The 14,144-nt window shown below is 40.1% G+C and overlaps 1 protein-coding gene across 4 annotated transcripts in view; it reads right to left on the reverse strand.

Annotated features, from left to right (window-relative positions):
* RNF2 (ring finger protein 2) overlaps nt 1-10,352 on the reverse strand; it is a 48,385-nt gene extending 38,033 nt beyond the window's left edge. The window contains exon 1 of one of the 4 annotated variants that reach the window (XM_004001340.5): nt 10,266-10,352. The gene's annotated coding sequence lies outside the window, so the exon portion shown is untranslated. Of the gene's footprint in view, nt 1-8,716; nt 8,736-8,817; nt 8,902-9,673; nt 9,810-10,265 lie in introns of those variants that run through there. The other 3 variants (XM_023247243.2, XM_011291005.4, XM_045048825.1) reach the window with 3 other exon arrangements.
* Between the last annotated feature and the right edge of the window lie 3,792 nt (nt 10,353-14,144).

Genomic DNA, 14,144 nt, shown 5'->3' on the forward strand with positions numbered 1-14,144 from the left:
CCTGGAGCCTGCTTTGGTTCTCTCTCTCTCTCTCTCTCTCTCTCTCTCTCTCTGCCCCTCCCCCACTCACATTCTTTCTCTCTCTCTGTCTCTCTCTCTCTCAAAAATAAAATAAACACTAAAAAAAAAAATAAAAAAAACAGAAACTCTGAAGATAGAAGTTTTTATATATAGCTCTGACAAATCCAAAGATTAGCAAAATCTTTAGGTCCATGAAAGAAGCAAACAAAAATTTGACATAGCTCATATAGACACTGGAAATCAGTATGATTTTGAGTTAGTCAATATATAGATCTAACCCTCTTTATTTAAAAAAATTTTTTTTAAATATTTACTTGAGAGAGACAGAGACAGAGACAGCACACATGTGCGTGAGAGAGAGCCCAAACAGGCAAGGGGCAGAGGGAGGGAGACACAGAATACAAAAGAAGGTTTCAGACTCTGAGGTGTCAGCACACAGCTCGACACAGGGCTGGAACTCACACACGAGATCATGACCTGAGCAGAAGTTAGACACTTAACCGACCGAGCCACCCAGGCACCCCAGATCTAACCCTCTTTATAAAACAAGTATGTTTTAGGTGATATATAGCTGTAATACACACGCACACACACACATATGTAAAATGTCCATTAAGACAGAGTTCCTTATTAGAAATAAAAATCTATATATTTAAATATGTATATATCAAAATAGTTTTTAAGAACTACTTGTTAGCAACTCAACTCTGACAAACTTAATGGGAGTTCTTCAAATAATGGTAAAAACAGAAAACCATAATCATAATAAAGAAAAACTTTGGGTGCCTGGCCAGTTCTGTCAGGGGAGCACACAACTATTTATTGGGTCTCAGGATTGTGAGATCAAGCCCCATGTTGGGTGTGGAGATTACTTAAAAACAAAATCTTAAAAAAATAAAATAAAAACTTAAGTAGCTAAAGTAGTGAAATCATTCACTACTAAGTGAAAGTGATTTTATATTATTAAACAATTAACAAAAAACAAAACTGACATTAATTCAATACAAGATACTGTTTGCAGGCACTTTTCATACAGTTTTCCCTCTACTACTTTTTAACAAAATCCTTTAAGTCTACGTACGGTTCTTAACTTTGACTCCACACCCCCACTGAGAATCTGATCAAAGTTAAGAACTCTTACTTGGTGGCTGGGGAGGCGGGAAGCGGGGGAGATCGCACACAAAAGAACACACGCCCCAAATCTCGGAAAAGTCGTGGTCCCTTAAGAGATCCCAGGACTGAAGACCAAGAACACTTGCTCTAAAAAAGAATTCCAAAACGTAAACAGAAAAACCAGAGGCTATCTCAAAATCCTTCTCAGTTTTATCAGCTATACTGTAACAAGCTACTGCCACTGAAAACAATTATAGATTTGTTCCTGCAAAGGTAAACTTATGGAGACAATAGGTATTGCTTGTTAATCACTTCCATCTGGCTGCCACAGTGAATTTTGGACCTCCCTACCACAATGTAAATAGAAACTAAAAGGAACCTCAGGATCCAACCACTATTTACATCCACTTGAAGTATTATGCCATTTTCAAAAATGTTACCAAACTGGTATGGCACAGAAAATGTTTGTGATATCAAGTTAACTTTAAAAAACACATATAGGGGCGCCTGGGTGGCGCAGTCGGTTAAGCGTCCAACTTCAGCCAGGTCACGATCTCGCGGCCCGTGAGTTCGAGCCCCGCGTCAGGCTCTGGGCTGATGGCTAGGAGCCTGGAGCCTGTTTCCGATTCTGTGTCTCCCTCTCTCTCTGCCCCTCCCCCGTTCATGCTCTGTCTCTCTCTGTCCCAAAAATAAATAAACGTTGAAAAAAGAATTAAAAAAAAAAAAACACATATAAACTCAGGTCTATATATAAAATACAACGAAAACTATGTTTTAAAGAAACAAACAAAAACATAATAAATTTACTTCCAAAAGGAAATACATCAAAATTTAAAAGCAATTAAAATTGAGCACTGAAAGCATGATTTTTTTCTTAAATTTTCCAAAATTAAAAAATACACTTCTGAATCATTTATGTAACATACTGTCCAAAAAGTTTCAGAATATATTAAATTGGCATTAATAATCATGTTATCTATATTAAACATAGCTGTAATATTACCTTTCAAAAAGTTACGGAGACTTCTGGGGAAAAAAAATATTTCAGGAGGCTATACTAGTAAGTAAATACTGGTTAACCAAAACTGGCAATGAGACCTATGTTTAAATACAAACATAATCAATTATAATAAAATTAAGGACAAAGAAATGGAGTCTTAATATTTTAGACAATGCTCAACTATCATTATTAGAGAGCCTTTATCCTACTCCATTACTTCAGAGTCACGTGAGACAACAGTTCCTGGAGGACACTACCTCATAAAAATTAAAAACTAGAAAAAAGCATTTTTCCACTAATTCAACGAGGCATGTTTTCTTCACAAATATGCCAATAAACATTTTTAAGTAAGTTCATTAAAAGTAACAACGGATATAATTTCTAATTTTGTTAAGTGTACTGTTAAAAGCAGGTATTTTCTGTAATTGATATCATAAAATAACATAGAAGTAAAACAAAATCACAATAGGTTAATTTCCAGTCAAAATAGTAATAACATTGGTTTCCCTACTCCCCCAGGCCCTAGTCATTTAAACAATCTACAGAGTGGCAGTTTTGTTCTTAATGTTTAAGTAAAATTTGGGGTACTACTGTCTAATGATATAAGCAAGATATTTAACCCTGGTGTGAAGAAATTAACGAGGAATGTCAACCTTAAGATACAATTATTTAAGTGATAGAAATACTATATTGTAAACCAGACTTGGGCAAAGTAGGGTTGTAAGATGTCCACAACTCTTCCCAAACCCCATTTCCATTTCCACCCTGACAACTTTTAAACATGAAAACTCCTTTTAAAGTAGGCACAGAACTATAACCAGGACCCATGTAAGAGATCAATCCATCTCAGTCTTTCTTCATACACCCCGTATATTTACAAAGTTCTTTGCTGTTTACAAAACCTCCTATCTACACTACCTCTTAGGGTCTTTACAAATAACCTGTGAGGTCAAAAAGGGTGGGATTTTTTTGTTTTTGTTTTTAAATAGAAAACAGAAAGGCCAATAATCTTGCTTACAGTGAAACCAGACCTAGAAACCAAGACTCCTGCCTTCAATTCTGAAGCTCTTTCCACTATACACAACACTACCCCTTCTGTAATACAGTAAAGCCTTCTATAAAACATCTGGCTGGATTCCAAGACAGCAGTCCCAGACTGAATTGGACTCTATATAGCAAACAGTGTAAATAGTGAGGGTTTAATGCAATTACTGGCATGGAGGCATACATCTTTTTAAAAGTGAAGAATCAGTCGATTTTAAGTTGGTTTAAGTTAACAGTGTAAGTATGATGGTGGAAACAAACAGAACACTTCTAAAAAGAAGTCAAAACGAAAATACTACAGATATGCAAGTTTTACAATAGCTAATAGAGGTAGTGGTCAGCAATACAGGGAATAGGAAAAACAGAGACAAAGAATGGATAATTAAAAAGAACAGTGTAAAGAGACACTGTATGATATTTTTATTTTTAGGAAATAAAATGAGGGGCTTCTGTCTTTTCTTTCCCCCAGAAGTAACTGTGAGACTTCAGAACATTAGGCTATATAATAATAAAAGAGGTAGAAGAGGATTTTACTTAGCCGCTAAATGAATCCCTGCCAAAATTTCTGGCTCTGGAACAAAAAACCCAGTCATATTTCTAGATCAGCTGCTGGTACCATACAGTTTGAGTTAACCGATTAAACTTTCAATTCTCACATCTGTAAAATCAAACAACACTACTTAAACTATTTTCTTTTTTAAGGTTTATTTATTTATTTTGAAAGAGAGGGAAGGAGAGGCAGACAGAGAGGGAGAGAAGAAATCCCAAGCAGGTTCCGCACTCTCAGCGTGAAGCCCAATGCAGGGCTTGAACCAAAGAACCAGGAGGTCATGACCTGAGCCGAAATCAAGATCCAGACACTCAACTGAGCCGCCCAGGCACCCCAACGTAAATTATTTTCTAATGACCTTGGAAGAAGGAACAATGCTTGCAAAAGTAATGAACATTTTAATTCCCATTATCCACTGCAAAAATAAATATTTCTCAAACATCTTATATATTCACAGTACTAGGCTAGGCTAAAAGTGCAGAGAAAGTAATGGTCTTTACAACCTAAATCAATAAGGCACAGAGATACACTTAATAATTATGATTACATAACAAAATTGAGGCATCTCAGAGAAACAGCTTTCATAGGAGTTGAGCTAAACCCAGCAGAGAATGAAGCTGGATTCGATCAAGATACAAAATAAAAACAGTCATTAAGTTTAGCCAGGCAGAGAAGAGGCAAGTAGGTTGCAACGTCCTTTGGGTTCCCAAAGCACATCACTCATCTGTTATTGGACTTAACACACTGTAAGATGGTTTATTTGTCATCCTCACTTAGACCGTAAATTCCTCTATGACCGAGACCTTGTTCAATTCGTTTTTCTATCCCTATCCCTAGCATAGGGTCTGGCACACAGAAGATAACCAACACATTTTTTTTTCAACAGGCAAGAACAAGAATCCCTATTTAAACTACTGTATTTTAACCTACACTAATCTGTGCAGATCATTTACTCATTGTCTCTCAACTCCAAAACCACCATTTTAGACTCTGCTCTATGGTGACAAGGCTAGGACTGTACAACTGTATCTCAGGACTCTTCTGCCAGCTCTTCCAAGGAGCTCCCTGTTAGGCTTTGACAGTGGAGGTAGTAAAAAGAGGCTGGAAAGCAGGAAGAGGACTTCCTTTCAGTTCCTGGCAGCAGCAACTGATTCCAGACTCCAGCTTCTTTGGGTACTTTTGGGTACTTCCAGAACCTGATCAGCAGCTGAACAAAGATGACGTCCTCAAGGGTTCAGAACCAGACCAATGGAATCTGCTTTCTGAGCTCTTAAATCAATTATATTGTACTGTTCTCTTTTGCTCTTACAACCATCTAACCAACTCCCTATATTACATCACCTCTGTTGAAAGGCTTATTGAAGTCTGTTTTTTCTACCCAGGACTAATATATTGTCAAACATAGTGATTCCAACTGCTCTCCTTTGAGAGATCTTACTGCTTCACTGAAAGGGAAAAGTAAAGAAAATTGGGTGTTATTCCGAGAGATAAAATCTGTTCTAGATTCTATAATAGATAACTCAAAACCCTTTAAATTTGTTGAGGGTGGGGCGCCTAGTTGGCTCAGTCGGTAGAGCATGCGATTCTTGATCTCAGGTTGTGAGTTCCAGCCCCACGTTAGGTAGGCATAGAGATTACTTAAAATCTTTTTTTAAAAAATTGTTGAGTTGCAGCATAAAAATTGTTATCTTTTGTGATTTAAACTATCCAACTTGGAGGGGTGCCTGGGTGGCTCAGTCAGTTGAACATCTGACTTCAGTTCAGGTCATGATCTCAAAGCTCAGCTCAGGAGTTCGAGCCCCGCCTCGGGCTCTTTGCTGACAGCTCAGAGCCCGGAGCCTGCTTTGGATTCTGTGTCCCTGCAACCCCCCCCCCATCTGTCTGTCTGTCTGTCTCTCTCTCTCACAAAAATAAACATTAAAAAAAATTTTAAACTGTCTAACATGGAAAGAAAAAAGAGAGAAAATGAGAAATATTTAAACAGTGCAGGCTATTCCAAGCACACACAATCACCTTTTACTAGAGCACATATCCTAGGGAAAATGTGAGATGGTAGAGCTGATCTGCTGTTCTTCAAAGGTCTCAGCTCCCACAAGCCTCTCCTCGTAAAAGCATAATACCATGCTGAATGTGATTCTTACGGTAAATAAATACATTTGGGAGCACCTGGCTGGCTCAAGTAATGGAGCATGCAACTCCTGATCTCAGGGTCATGAGTTCAAACCCCACATTGGGCAGAGTTTACTTAAAAAACAAGTAAAATATTTTTTAAAATAAATAAATACATGTTTTTGCTGTTGTTCAACATGGCTCCTAAAGGCAACTTTATCCAGTGTTCAACAAAAGAAACAGCAATCTGTTTTAAATACTAAAGCTGAGCTGAATGTATTGGTACAGCATTCTCCCTTCCCTACGGATCTTCAAGCATCATTGTTTTGTTTTTTTTTTTTAACCACATGTGACTTTCATTTTACGCATAGACTTTAGAATCTAACCTCTTCATAAAATACAACTCTACAGTGGAAACAAAAAGAAATCTCCCTTGAAGGAGGGTCCATAATCAACACATCTGTTGAAAATAAATGACCAAAATGCTTTGATAAGTTTTCATATGGTCTGTTACTTCACTTAATAAAATGTCATTAGACAATTTAACCTGAGGTTAATTTCAAAAACGTTTTATTATTGTACTTATTTTTTTCAATTATGACAAAATGGCAGATATGTAGAAGCAGCAAACATGTTGTTACTCCACCTCTAAATGAAATGGGAGAAAGCAAATTCAAGCAACAGCACTCTTTCTCGGATTTTAGCCACGCATACATCGCTGCTGAGCTTTCAACATGAGTATGCTTAGGCCCAGACAAACTATACTAGTCCACTTCAGGTGCCTAACATCTATAAAACAAAACAGAAGTGAAAAGAATTTTAAACTTAAAAGTCCATGGCCAGTTCCACAGAGCATAAAACTGGATAGCAGACCACCTCCCCCCCCTTACCATCTACATCTATAAAGTCAGTTATATTCATTACCCACCTCCTGCTACAAACATACTAACACCAGCTTCTACTTAAGTGCCAAGAGTCCGATTACCACAGTCAGTATGTCCATGTAAAATCAACCAAAATGTATTCCTTACAACAAGAAACACCAAAGGACCCATTTGACACATTAGGTGGAAGACTACAGGGTGAGGATAAAAGAATACTTTGACCTACAGAGAGGGAATGGAAAGGGCAAATATTATTGTACCTCTTTGTACCCCCAAATTATAGGGGGATCTACTCAGTCAGATGCAAATAAATATTCAACAAGTTACTACGATAACTAAGATTTCAGAGAAATGGAAAAAAATGAGGAAATTAAGTAACTGGTGTCTAAGGACAATGTCTTCACATCATATGTAATAAACAACACTAATTAATCAAGTGTAGATCTGTATGTGGGCAGAATGTGCATAATTTCACAGTATTTTTCCTTTTTTAAAAATGGCAAACTCTGATGTATTTAGTTTCTCCAGATTTAATAAATGAGTTGCTACAAAATTATAAGGTACTTTAAGTCATACTAAAAATGTGTCCATAACTTTAATAAAGTGCATTTTAATATTAACTCATTTCTCTTGCTGGAAGGAATTATACTTCTTTGATAATGTATAGAAACTGTCACGGGGCGCCTGGGTGGCGCAGTCGGTTAAGCGTCCGACTTCAGCCAGGTCACGATCTCGCGGTCTGTGAGTTCGAGCCCCGCGTCGGGCTCTGGGCTGATGGCTCAGAGCCTGGAGCCTGTTTCCGATTCTGTGTCTCCCTCTCTCTCTGCCCTTCCCCCGTTCATGCTCTGTCTCTCTCTGTCCCAAAAATAAATAAATGTTGAAAAAAAATTAAAAAAAAAAAGAAAGAAACTGTCACTAAAACATATATTATTCATCAGACACACATCACCTTTACTCCAAAGACCGCATAATATAAACACAAATCATGAATAAATCAGATTAAAAAGATAGACCTGACACTACACACTGAAGGTCAGTAATGGAAAAATGAAATTCCTAAGATGTTTGCTGACCTGCTGTACACAGTATCTATGTCCACAAAAACCTGGGAGCTAGCTGTCTGGGTATTCAATACAGGCAGAGAGAAACTCAAAATTCTCAGAATGTCTCAGTATTTTCAATGTCTGCATTGTTCACATAATGTTAATGGCTCTAATTTGAAATTTTTCTGTGTAGCACATTTGAGGACCACCAGCATATTTTTAAATACTCAGACTAGCCTACTGAGGCAGTTTTCCTTCATAAAATTCTCCATTTCACTCTCACACCTACTATAATTAACCTCAAATGTGGATTCCACAAGCATACCTGAAGGAAACCACTCAAAACCTCAGAAAAAGTGAGGGGCCATATTTGCTGTGCTATCTCTGGAAAATGGAGTCTTATGTAACTACCCACTATTTTACAAAAAAGCACGTTAAATGTACAATCAAGATTTAAAAGATACCTGTTGCCTGTGACAAACAAGTTTCAGGGTGAAAAAGGAATAACCAAAAGTCTTATTGCTTCCATTTAAATTCTTTGTAAATCAAGGGTCAAATATTCACTGTAAGAAGCTGGATCTGACATCAATCTAAGTTATTAAAAAATTCAACAATTATACCCTAATGCAAGTGGGGAAAGGAGATTATCTACCAATTACACTAAGTATTCCAGCTTACCGTCTTGGAACTCACCAAAAGTAGATTATGTAATGCAAATCACTCATATGTTAGTTTTAAACATAATTCTCAGTCTAAAACACTAAAGCCGTGTCTCACTTATTTTTAGTTTTTAAAAGTAAAGCGTATTACCAAAACACTGAATGCAAACCTATCCTTTTCATAGCAAACAAATTTCTTCACACACCTCAAGGAAACCTATCAATTTCAAACCATTTTACCCCTTAAAGGCACACGCGTTCTCTCAAACTTCTGACAGCCATGCAGTACATACCCAAAAAGGTTTGAAGGAGATAAGACTATAAAGCCATTATGGTCTTAACAGGCAAATAATCGGAATGAATCTCGAAGTTTGAAAGACGAATTTTTACTAACAGTATCTCTGGAAGGAAACAAGGCGGCTACTTCTATAGGAGGGTAAAGATCCTGACAACCGGCACTACCGCTCCCTGGCGACACCCGGTACCAAACATCTCAGCGTCAACGACAGGGTTCGAAACGCGAAGCTTCCATCAGAAACAAACCAAGACACCCCCTCCCCCCACGACTCTCCTCCGGGGCAACCTCGCGGTTTTAGAAAGCAGCAACAGATACTCCCGGGCAGGCAGGCGGCACTCCAGGAATGTTTTAACCGTGAGGGGGTCTCACCGCAAGCCCACAAGATACCCCGACGCCGAGTAGCGCCTCCATACCCGAACCCCGACTCCAGCACCGCGGGGGAAAGGGGGTATTTTGCACAAAGCGCCCCTACCCCACCCCCACGGTGCAGACACATACCCCCGGCAGCGAGGGGGAAGCCCGGAGGAAAACCCCCACATTCCACGCCGCTGGCCTCCGAAGAGAGGCCCCCAGAGAGGATGGGGCCCCCGCCCCGGGAGACGAAGGGGCCGCACCGCAGCCCCGGCCTCCGCGCTGAGGAGCGGAGAGTGAGGGGCTCCCAGCGAAGGAAGGAATCCAATCCCCGAGCTTCGCCCACCGGGTCCTCCGCAAACCGGACCCACCACCTCCGCCGAGACCCTCGAAGAAACGGGAACAATGAGGAGCTGCCTCCCCCGCCATCCCCGCCCCGAGAGCGGCCGGGGGCGGCAACGACGCCATCTCCCCTCACACCCCCGCGGGCAACACACCCCCGGCCCCCGGGCCGCCGTCAGCCGCCCGCTGCCCGACCAAGCCGACGCGCGTCTCGGCCCGCCGTTCCCGCGCCCTTCGCCTCCCCGCCCGCCCCACTCACCGGCTCCTGCTCCAGCCCGGGACGCCGCTGGCCGCGGCCAGACCGAGACTCAGGTACAAGCCGCCGCGGCCGCCGGCGCCGCCGCACAATATGGCGAGCCTCGGCTTCCGCAATGGAGCTCGGGAAATACAACAGGGGCCGCTCAATATTCATGAGAGACTGAGGGGAAGCCGGCGCGGCCGGCGCTGCGGGGAGGGCGGGAAGGAGCGAGCGAGCAAGGGGGCGGAGGCGCGGGACGGGGGCGTGCACGGCGCGGGGAGGCCCGCGGTGCGAGGGGAGGGGGCGCCGCCGCGTGCTGGCCTGGAGGACGCGAGCCGCCCCTCCCAGAGCCGGCCGGCCCCGCCCCCCCGGCGCCCTCCGCGGGGTCGACGCAGCCCCCGGGCAACGCCCGGATGTCGACGGCGCCGCTTCGTCCTCGTCTTTCTGCCTCCTTGAGCTCTAGTGCCCCTGCCTCGGCCCACCCATTACACCTCCTTGGCCGGCTGCGGGGGTTGGAGCTCAGAGTTCTGCCCTGTGTGACTGCCTCCTGTTTTTACACCCTTCCCTCCACCCGGTAGAAATCCTCATTAGGCATTCAACTCTAGAACTTCACCTGAACTTTGGCATCCTGTCTCCCCGTTTAACAAACACAAACCATCCTGGCCGAGTGAACCTACAAAATCTCATTATTCCAGGGAAAATGACCTTCTATTCTAGAATTATATTGTTGGACGTCTGGAAGCATTCTGATTGTTTTCATCAGCTCTATTAGACCTTGCTGCTATTTTATTCCTACCTCCTTGGCCCCTTCCAGTATTCTCTTCTGAACTTGAAGATATAAGAATGGATTAAATAGATGTAATTATTTCCTGAAACACAACCAATTAGTCTACCAAAAAATTATATAAAATGCGAATAATCTATAAGCTGAAGAAGTAACAAGTGAGAGTTCCCTGACCTCAAGGTGTATCATTGTGAGATGTCATGTTCTCTTGAAGATAACCAGCAATATCAGACAGATAGTAAATATGAAGGCATTTGTGGCATAAAGAAACGGACCACTCTGGGAATTGGGGAAACTAAGTTTATAGCCTCCAATGTGTCTCTAACTATACGACATAAGTCAATTGCATAACTTCTCTGGACTTAATTTCCTAAGGAACTAGGATTTGAGTAGGACTGTGGTAGAAAAAGGACAGGTGCTAAAATATTAAAAACAACACATTATGTATCCTAGCAAATCCATTAAAGTAAACGAGCAAAACAAGAGCAACTCATTACTCTTTTTCAGTGACTTGAAAACTTTCACCTATTATCTGTAGCTTTAAATAGGAAATGACCATTCTTTGGAGCCTGGCTGGTTCAGTTAGTAGAGCATGCAACTCTTGATCTTGGAGTTGTGAGTTCAAGCCCCATGTTGAGTGTGGAGCCCACTTAAAAGGGGAAAAAAATGACAATTCTCAAACTCCACAAAGCCCCTCAAGGTCAAAAAATCAAAATACAGACGGTCCAACTTACAGTTCCATATATGACTTTTCAACTTAAAAATGATTGCAAGTGTTACTATTCAGCAGAAACCATAATTCAGATTTTGAATTTTGATCTTTTCCTGGGCTAGCTATATGTGGTAGGATACTTTTGTGATGCTGGGCAGCAACAGTGAGCCACGACTTCCAGTCAGCCACTTGATCAGGGGGTAAACAGCTGATACTTTAACAATGGCTTTGTACCCATACACAACCATTCTATTTTTCACTTTCAGTACAATATTCAATTACATGAGATATTCAACACTTTATTATAACATATGCTTTGTGTTAGGTGATTTTGCCCAACTGTAGCTAATGTAAGTGTTCTGAGCATGTCTAAGGTAGGCTAAGCTAAGCTATGATGTTCAGTAGGTTAGGTGTATTACATGGATTTTTAACTTAAGATATTTTCAACTTCTGCTGGATCATCGGGACATAACCGTGTCTTAAGAAAGAACTATAATCAGGGACTGCTTCTGATTTTCCTTTCCTTTAAGGGTCTGCTTTCTAGAGATAGTGCAGTTGCAGAACCATCCCCCTTCTTTATTCATGACAACTGAATGTGTAGTTCAATTAAGGATGTTCATAATTCAGAACCTTTTGCTCCAGTTATGCCTGTGAAGATAATGATGTGTGGTTAGATTAAGAAATTCAATTGATGTTGCAAAAAGTGATCATTTGTAGAAAGCACAGGAACTTTATGGATGAAAGTTAAATATAGTACTTAAAAAAGATTCACAGGAGAATTAGTGGGAAAATGGGAAACTTATGGGATATCTGGATTAAATGTGATTAAAAAGCTAGACCTCAGGCTAGCATCCTTAATATGAAAGACACTACTGACAAATTAATGGAACTCATATTATCTCTTTTATCTCTTACTCAAAAACTTGGCATTGAGAGTACTATGGTCCTTTCCTGACTACATTAATCAGGAAAGATTATGTTATGGAATAGTAACAAAATTGCAAAATCTCCATGCCTTAACACAACAAAAATTTTATTGCTTTCTTCATGCTTCATGCTTCATATGGCTCAGACTCACTCTGTTTGAGTCACTCCAGGACCCAGATTGCAGAGGGTCCACCATCTTGTAGCTGTATCACCAAGATCACAGCAACTGAGTCTCTGTGGCAGAGGAGGTAACTGAAGAATCACAGCCTTAGATTGGGAAAAAAGCAAATTACTGATCTCATTTCACTGGCCAAAACTAGTTACATAGCCTCCCCCATCTGCAAAGAGACTGAGTCATTGAACCAAGTGAGGAGAAGTAGGGATTTTGGTGAATAATACTAATGTCACCCACCCTGACCCCACCAGTGAGCTCCTGTATATTATGAAAAACTCCAAGAACTTTTATTCCATAACACTGGAAGTTGTGCTTTCAAAAGTAAACTCTCTGTACTTGTTAAGAATTGGCTATCATGTAAATAAATGGACTTTCCATTTACTTCCCCTTTGTTTTAATTGTTTATTAAATCAGTGTCAGCCTATCTATAGTGATTTGACATATCCAACCTGCATTCCTTTTGCCAACTTTTTGACCTGACATAAGGGATATTACCCTTAAAAATTTTTTCTACTAATACTCTGCTCCCATGTTAAATGAACTAGTTGGAAATGATAATCATATTTTGAATAGAAAACATTAAAGTAACACTACATAATACAAATATCACACTATAGGTATATGACTGCATGCACTCTAGTTAAAAAGATTCTTTTTGGGGCATCTGGTTAGCTCAGTCAGTACACATGCAACTCTTGATATTGGGGGTGTCAGTTTGAGCCCCATGTTGGGAGTAGAGTTTACTTAAAATGAAAGATTATTTTCCCTCTAAACTTAAGACCCCGTAAACCACATGGTGAATAGATCACAAAAAATCATGTCTGATCACAAAATTCATGGCTCTACTAGCTTTCTGCTATGGTAATTCTACAAAATTAGATTAGTTCAGCCCAGCCAACTTTTATGGAGCATGTACTGTGCGCCAAAACTTTTCCAAGTTTCTGGAATAAGGATATTAATGTGACTAGGTCATAAGTTCCTTGATAGCAGAAATCTTGTCTATCAGTGTCTATGTAGAGATTAGTGCAATGCTTAGCACATATATCAGATGCTCAATAAATAGGTGTTAAGAGAATGAAAGACTGGGAATCTTTGATCCCAGTGTGTATATGAAATAGCACAGTACCAAATGAGCTTGGTTTGCCTCACTTTTATCACTTAAGAGCAGAAATTTCTATTAAGATTGCAGTTAGTCCTTCCAGAGTCTTTCTCTATTTAGGCAGTATGTTTTAAATGGAAATTTATGCTTGCCTATTCTATATACACCACATGGATATCTTTTCTAGCTGTTCTCCAAATATCAAATTGTTATCTGCTCTTCTGAAATGAAAGATTTCAGGACACCAATAGCCTGTTAATAATAAGCTATGTTTGTGTCACAGTTTATATAACACATTTATATTAATTATTTCACTGAATCTTCAGATCAGTCCTCCAAGGTATTATTCCTACTTTACAGACAAGGAAAATGTGACTTCTGTAGTTAACTAGCTTTCCCAAACATTGAGCTCATAAGTGGAAGAGCAGAGGCTCAAAGCCAGGTCATCTGAATTCAAGTCCAAGGATATTTTCCTTTATGCCACATGTGCCTTCCCACTCAATGCAGCATAGACAGCTCCAGCATTTTTCTTCTTTCTAATGGGTAAGCAGCATATAAAAAAAAAGCATCTCCAGAGCTTTCTTTCAACACTAGTATTCCAATCCTAAGTGTGGTCTTTTTAAGAAATTAGAGATGATGCTAAATGTAACAGTTTATAAACCTGATCCATTGACAGAAAGCCAGCAGGTCTTGTTTTTGTTTTCTTAGAAAACTTGCTTTACGGAAACAAAATTAAAAGTTAGGTTAGAAGACAGAAATAGCTTGGGATTTAATCACTATATATATATATATATA

The sequence above is a fragment of the Felis catus genome, chromosome F1 (genome assembly GCF_018350175.1).
Source record: "Felis catus isolate Fca126 chromosome F1, F.catus_Fca126_mat1.0, whole genome shotgun sequence".
NCBI lineage: Eukaryota > Metazoa > Chordata > Mammalia > Carnivora > Felidae > Felis > Felis catus.